Here is an 8,027-nt window from a genome sequence, read left to right as displayed (position 1 = left end):
AAGCATCTTGGAGACGTTGCCACAGTTCTTCTGGATTGAGTCTGTCTCAGTTTGCTCTGTTTCTTCATGTCATTCCAGACAGACTGACAGACAGAACAGCACTGGCTGTTGTCAGACAAAAATCTCACTGGATTATTACAATTAATGGCAAAATAAATGGTAAGCATTTATTACATATGACATGATAATCACCACAGTGGTACCTGGGGAGATGCAGAACAAGAATCTGGTGGAGTTTGCAGAAAACAATTTGATTTCCTTTTTTTATGAGTTTTTAAAATGTGTCCATATAGCAATGTAAATAGCATTGGTCATGATTTTGGTAAGCAATTATTAAAACATGATACATGATTTTTTATGATAGAGTAAAGTGACATGATAATCACCACAGTGGTACCTGGGGAGATGCAAGTGTCTCAGGCCAAAACATGCATAAAACATTTTACAAAAACATTTTACAAACCCATTGCAAATGTTTTATTGAAAGTTTAATACATTACATACAATTAAACAATAAAATACCATTAAATAAGAAGTGCCTGTGTAATGTGTTTTTAATTAGCCTATTATTATCATCGATGAATTGACTGTGGTTTCAGTTTGATACGCGCTCAGACCCACTCTTAAAAAAAAAAGAAAAAAGATTTGCAAGCTGTATGGCCATCACTACCACGCAACGCCATGTAGACGCGCAACAAATTTTTAAGCGTAGATGGCGTGACCGCACTTTTCTGAAGCGCAGATGGCGTGACTGCAGTGTTGAAGAGCGTGCTCCGTGAGCACAGTAAAACGGCTGACAGGACAGGACATTTTTTACTGACATATAACAATATCTCATCAGACCGCAGTTCCCTGTTGTTCTACTGAAGCTTATTTGGCACATGTACCTTTTCCGCGCTTGTTTGACTCGCGCCTGGTGCTGAGGGCAAGCTGAAGTGCGCGTCTAAAAAGTCTCCCGCTTGTTGTGGTCGCAAAGAGGGAGTGAGGTTTACCTGCACAGCACCTACTCGCTGGCCTCCGTTACACATGTACCGCGCTGAGGGCAAGCTGAAGTGCGCGTCTAAAAAGTCTCCCGCTTGTTGTGGTCGCAAAGAGATATGGCCGTTCCACGTCTTAATAAGTTTTTAATAAATACATTTTTAACTCATTCAAATGATAAAAAACCGTTAAATAAAAATATTGCATTAATTATTTTTAATAACTAAGCTTTTGATTATTTATAACGTTTTATTAAAGAAGAATTTCACAGAATGATTTTGGCAAAATGCACTGCATATACTGCATACCCCGTTTTTGTGCCATTGCCTATAGGCTTGTTTGAGATGCGCCTGGCCTTGCCTGAAATGTAGGCGAGAGTAGGCAGCTGCAGTGAGGGGAGGAGTGAAATAAATATGATGAACAAGACACTCAAAGTGCTTGCTATTTAATTCCATACAAAAGGCGTATTATAAATTTTTACTTTAATACAAACATGTATTTTAGATTTTTATAGAAATATGACAACAATCACATATCTCACACAGAGATCGCACTGTAGTGTTTGGGAATATTCACGCATAATTTAAACACATAATCTCATGAAATCAGATAAAAAAACAAATAATTTTAGAACGGAACGCAACATCATGGTTGTCTGAACCAATGAACATTAAGCTGTGTCGTCAGTCAGTCGTTTCCCATCATGCTTTTGATCAGCGCAGTCGGTGGAGAGCAACTGCCCGCAACTGCGCAATCCGACACAGCCGCCTCGCTATCGTGAGAGTTTTTTGACACACGTCAGCATGACATCAGAGCAAGTCGGACGTAACTCGTGCCTTGTCCTAATACCCGCACTTGCGGTCTTTGCACTTGACCACTTGACTACTTATATGACGTATTTCCTGTATTTGGCCCAAGTGTTCAATTGAGCATGAAGACCACAAGTGTGTGTAGAACTTTTCATTACCTGATAGGACACACTTATAGTGTTGTAAAAATGCAAGTGTTTACAGAGCTTTATTTTTATGTTCAATACTTTGCATTTTAAAATCAACTTCTAAATGTCTGTCCAGTGTCTCTATAACAGATGACAATTTAATTGTGTTGTTCTTCTAATTAAGTGATAAAAAGCAGTTGCAAATGTTGTACAAAATAAATATCACCACTACTCATTTGCACCAATAAAACGTGCAACCCTTTTGTTTTAGTACCAAATTATATGTAATATTTAATTATCATATCATTAATATTTAATATACATTGGAAAGGTTTCGGTGACCTCTCGCGAGATCTCTGCAAAAAGTCTCACGATTTATTTCCAGAACATGATGCATGATGGGATACAATAAGCCTCGAATACCGCTCCGGAGTGTGGATTTAGTGTGTGTTAAGGGCACTGCGCTCTGGTGTTTTTAAGACCTGGGACAGTCTTGCGCACTTACTTCCTGTCGCGCGCACGCGCTCTCAAGTGGCCAAGACTGCAAGTGTGGGTATTTGGACAAGGCATCGGACACTTTTCTAACCGGCATGCATCTCGTGGTGATCGGTTCTGCGCAGATTTTACTCATCTCAAACAAGCCTTATATTTATGGTCCTTCACAGAGCGTGTCACACATGAGCGGTTAATCACGTGCGCCGACATGCGGCTGGATCATTCTTTTCTCTTTACTGTTATCACCAGCATATTGTCAAAGTGTCTAATTCTAACATTTGGTAATATTTCTATTGAAAATCGCGATTCCTCGATTTCTAAAAAATAAAATCGTGGCAAAACAATAAATTCGAATTAATCGATAAAATCAGGAAAATCGCCCAGCCCTACAATACAGTATAATAAAAATATACACAGTGAAGGTCAAGGACACATGATTGAACATACTGATCTGATCACTGAGACTTGAACAATAACACACCTTTGTGCCAAACATTCATAGACTCTAATATTATAGTGTTAACACTACTTTTATATCTTGTGGTTTTATATGTTATAAAACATTAAACACATCCTGGCATTGTGAGACATTTAGACAATGAAATTACACATATTTCAAAATGTTTCACTTGATTTCATACATGTAGTCAGGAATTATAATTTGGGAAAAGTCTAACTAGTAAAATGTGAGCAAGTTATGTCACAATAACACTATAACAACAGATGCAAGTAATCTTAGGCTACTCATTAGAATGATATTCTCCACTGGATCTAGCTGCACGACGCATCGCATTGTGTTCTTTTTCTGAGGTAAATTCTGGGTTATTCCTCTCAGCGCGTCTTCTTCCAGAAACAAAAAGTAGCCGGGCTACTGTGTTTGTTTACGCGGAGGCGTAAACAATGCTCCGGAGGCGCCTTACGCGGAGGCGATGTGGGCGTTTACATGCGCGCGCGCGTCTCACGTGGATGTTTAGAATCTGAAAAGCGCGATCGGCTCGTGGGTGTGACCGCATTAGAGATAATGAGTTGAGACGGGAAAATTGGACATCGCGTTGGTTTCATACTGCATGCATACTCACACTACATGCATACCGCGCCCAAGCCCAACTGAACCGTACTCTGGCCCACCTCTTCCAACCGAGCCAGGGACAGCTAAACGAACCGGGCACGGTTAAGATTGCCTGGTGTGAGTACACCCTTATTCTCCCGCATCCTGCACAAACGAGTCTCTACCTGCCCGCACCCTCACTCGCCCATCAAGTGTTGTCCCGTGCCACACTCTGTTGCGTTGGGTCCTGCGGGTCCCGCGATCGTGCAGGTCTCTACTCGGAAGGTGCCTGTGTTGATGTTATGTTATGATCGAGGCTCTGGACTCTGAGCATAACTTGCTTTTCTATAACAAACTATAAAATATTTCCTATAAAAACTTTAATTCCCTGGCATTGGCAAATAGCTTTGGTTTTATATTTAATTTGATTACATTAATGTTATAAGTTGAGATTTACAATAATTATTTTAACTGCTACTATATAAAAGGAATACTGCTGTAAAAAAAGCACCTTATTTGTTTAAAGTGTTTGCAACCCCAATGTTATTGCACTTTTGTTCATATAGCAGTACTTTTAAATGACAAAAGTGCATAATACACTACTTTTGAATTCATTATTGAATTTTGTGCATGATGCGATTAATCGCAGAAAAACATGCGATTGATTGAGATTTTTAAAAAATGTAATCGTTGCCCAGCACTAGTAAAAGCGCATTTTTTCCATCTGAAAAATAGATCTACATTACGACCTTTGCTCTCAATGGAAAATGCAGAAACATTAATTCATGCGTTTATGACCTCAAGGTTAGATTATTGTAATGCTTTTTTTGGGTGGTTGCTTTGTGCGCTTAATAAACAAACTACAGCTGGTTCAAAATGTAGCAGCTAGAGTTCTTACTAGAACCAAGAAGTATGACCATATCAGCCCGGTCCTGTCAACACTGCACTGGCTCCCTGTTAAACATTGTATACATTTTAAAATCTTGCTAATTACCTATAAAGCCCTAAATGGTTTAGCACCTCAGTATTTGAGTGAGCTCTTATTGCATTATAGTCCTTCACGTCCACTACGATCTCAAAACTCTGGCCATTTGAAAATACCTAGAATAGACCAGAATAGAGATCAGGACAACTAGATGAGCTCCAGAGACAGATCCCCGGTGAACCTTGTCTACTAGACGGCCACTAGACCAAGACAAGACCACGGAACCAGATGAGTCCTCTGCACAATCTGACTTTCCTGCAGCCTGGAATTGAACTGCTGGTTTCATCTGGCCAGAGGAGAACTGGCCCCCCGACTGAGCCTGGTTTCTCCCAAGGTTTTTTCTCCATTCTGTCACCGATGGAGTTTTGGTTCCTTGCCGCTGTCGCCTCTGGCTTGCTTAGTTGGGGACACTTCATTTCCAGTGATATCGTTGACTTGATTGCAAATGATTGCAAAGATACTATTTAAACTGAACTGAGCTGGATGATGACATCACTGAATTCAATGATGAACTGCCTTTAACTGAAAAATTAGTGTTTACTATTGTCATTTTGCATTATTGACACTATTTCCCTAATTAATGTCAAGTCAAGTCACCTTTATTTATATAGCGCTTTTAACTATACAGATTGTGTCAAAGCAACTGTACAGCATTAATTAGGAAAATATTGTCAATAATGCAAAGTGACAATAGTAAACACTAATTTTTCAGTTAAAGGCAGTTCATCATTGAATTCAGTGATGTCATCATCCAGCTCAGTTCGGTTTAAATAGTATCTTTGCAATCAAGTCAATGATATCGCTGGAAATTGAGTGTCCCCAACTAAGCAAGCCAGAGGCGACAGTGGCAAGGAACCAAAACTCCATCCAAAGCCGTATCTAGAGCCCTCACATTCTTTCTGTCCTCAATTAAAGTTTGGATGCGTGTCTCTAATTCTCAAATCTTCTCTGTCAGCCTAACTTTTTCCTTGCATTTATCACATGTGAATCCCTCGTTGCCGACAGAGAGAGATAAACTATACTGTACATGTGGCAAGCGGTGCAAACAACAATAGCAGGAGAAGAAGCCATTACTCACCGTGATTGATGAATGATTCTTACCACAGTTGTTTGATGAACTTGTGAAAAAACGGAGCGAGAGAGAGAGAGAGAAAAAAAAAAAGAAAACAGCAATAGGCGCGAATGGAAATGCTAATGACAAGCTAACCGAATGCTAACGCGCTGCACTCGCGGTTTTAGAATAAAAGTGAACGATCAAATTAATCAGATTAGGTTGAAAGATAATATCAGAAATATGGTGGGAATTAAGTTATATTTTATCACTTTAAACAACAGAGAGTGATAGTATAGATAGAAATTCCACAGAAAAGCGAGGCTACACGGAGCTACAATCACAAACCAGCAGCACGGCAGACAGGAAGCAGGAATAACACTCTACAAAACAACAAAACTGTACAGCACTGTATAATGCTGTACAGTTGCTTTGACACAATCTGTATTGTTAAAAGCGCTATATAAATAAAGGTGACTTGACTTGACTATGGGATGAGAATAGTTTAAGAGTGAGGCGTTGGGGTGGAGGAAGGATGTCAGATGCGGATACGTTTTCTACGTTTATTTCCGCTTTGATTTGAATGAAAACAACGTATCCGTGTGGTGCAGCTGACAAAGAACAGCATACGCTGTTTGCGTTCAGTGGATACTTTCCAAAATGGCGCTAGGGTGACACGGAGGAGACGAATTGTTGAATAAAGTCGTTATTTTTGTTTTCTTTGCGTAGAAAAAGGGAAATTCTTTGCGTAATTGCGTAAAATTATGGTTGAACCCCAGATAACACATAGATTATTTTACCGATCTCCTTGCTATGTTTCTAGACGTTGATTGTGTTAATTACATTGCTGTCTATGGGAGGGTCAGAAAGCTCTCAGAATGCATCAAAAATATCTTAATTTGTGTTCCGAAGATGAACGGAGGTCTTGCGGGTTTAGAACGACATGAGGGTGAGTAATTAATGACATAATTTTCATTTATGGGTGAACTATCCCTTTAAGTTGATCAACTAGATGAGCTCCACCTGTGCTAAATTGGTTGATTATCTGATCGTGCTCCTCCCGAACCTTGACAATAAAACATCATATAGGTAGAATCTACAGCTATTTGAGCTTAGTGTAAATGGCCTTTCACTAAAAATACTGCTATTTTCACTTAGTGTAAATAGCATCCATCGCTAAGAAAATAATATATCTTGACCGTGTAAATAGCATCTAATTGCTATGTGCACTTAGTGTAAATGCCCGGAGAAATGCAAGGTATGCTACGGGGTGAAGGTTTGGCGGCAGGCCAGTGTGACTTAGACGTACCCGCAATGGGGCAGCGAGGTGGAACACAGGGAGCCGGTGAGTGCCGCATTGCCACGCCCACCTTGGGACTTGGCCATGGAGCCAGTGTTGAAGCGGTCTCATATGAAACAGCCCCAGCGGCGTGACTGCTGCTGCAGCTGCCATATGCCCCAGGAGCCTCTGAAATGGTTTCAGTGGGTCCGCCGTCCTGCTCTTGAACATATTCAGGCAGTTCAACACTGACTGAGCACGTTCCTACATGAAGCGTGCTGTCTGTTTGACCGAATCCAACTCCATGCCGAGAAAAGAGATCCTCTGGATTGAGGAGAGTTTGCTCTTTTCCCAGTTGACCCGAAGGCCCAACCGGCTGAGGTGCGAGAGCCCCAAGTCCCTGTGTTCGCACAACTGATCCTGAGACTGAGCTAGTATGTGCCAGTCGTCGAGGTAGTTGAGAATGCGAACTCCCTGCTCTCTCAGGGGAACAAGGGCTGCCTCCGCAAATTTCGTGAAGACACAGGACGACAGGGACAGTCCAAAAGGCAGGACCTTGTACTGATATGCCTGTCCTTTCGAACGTGAACTGCAGCAATGGTCTGTGGTGCGGAAGGATTGACACATGAAAGTACGTGTCCTTCAGGTTGATCGCTGCAAACTAATCTCGGGGACGGATGCACCCGACGATGCGTTTCTGCGTCAACATCTTGAACGGCAATCGGTGAAGGGCCCTGTTCAAGACACGCAGGTCCAAGATCGGTCGTAACCCACCGCCTTTCTTGGGTACAATGAAGTAGGGGCTGTAAAACCCCATCTTCATATCGGCTGGAGGGACCAGCTCTATCGCATCCTTCGCCAGTAGGACTGCGATCTCCATACGCAAGACAGGAGCATCGGCCGCCTTCACTGATGTGAAGCGGATGCCGCTGAACTTGGGGGGACGCCTGGGCAAACTGAATCGCATAGCCGAGTCTGATGGTCCGCAGGAGCAAGCGAGACGGTTTGGGTAGCCAGGCACCCAGACACCGTACAAGCTGGACCAGCGGGACCACCGACGTACCCGCAATGGGGCAGCGAGGTGGAACACAGGGAGCCGGTCCGTGAGCGGACCGAAGAGAGGTCTGAGTGTGCGGTGCAACAGTGTCTTACCTGGTTCCACGTTTTGGCAGAGGGTGCATGAGTAGGGCCTTTGATGACACTCTTGAACCGCCCGCTGCTGCCTGCTGGCGAGAGAGGAGGATGAGTGTGGTC

Source organism: Sinocyclocheilus rhinocerous, unplaced genomic scaffold (genome assembly GCF_001515625.1).
Source record: "Sinocyclocheilus rhinocerous isolate Xijiao unplaced genomic scaffold, SAMN03320098_v1.1 scaffold6010, whole genome shotgun sequence".
NCBI classification, from domain to species: Eukaryota; Metazoa; Chordata; class Actinopteri; order Cypriniformes; family Cyprinidae; genus Sinocyclocheilus; species Sinocyclocheilus rhinocerous.
The sequence above is the reverse complement of the archived record's forward strand: the minus strand, read 5'-3'. Positions refer to the sequence as shown.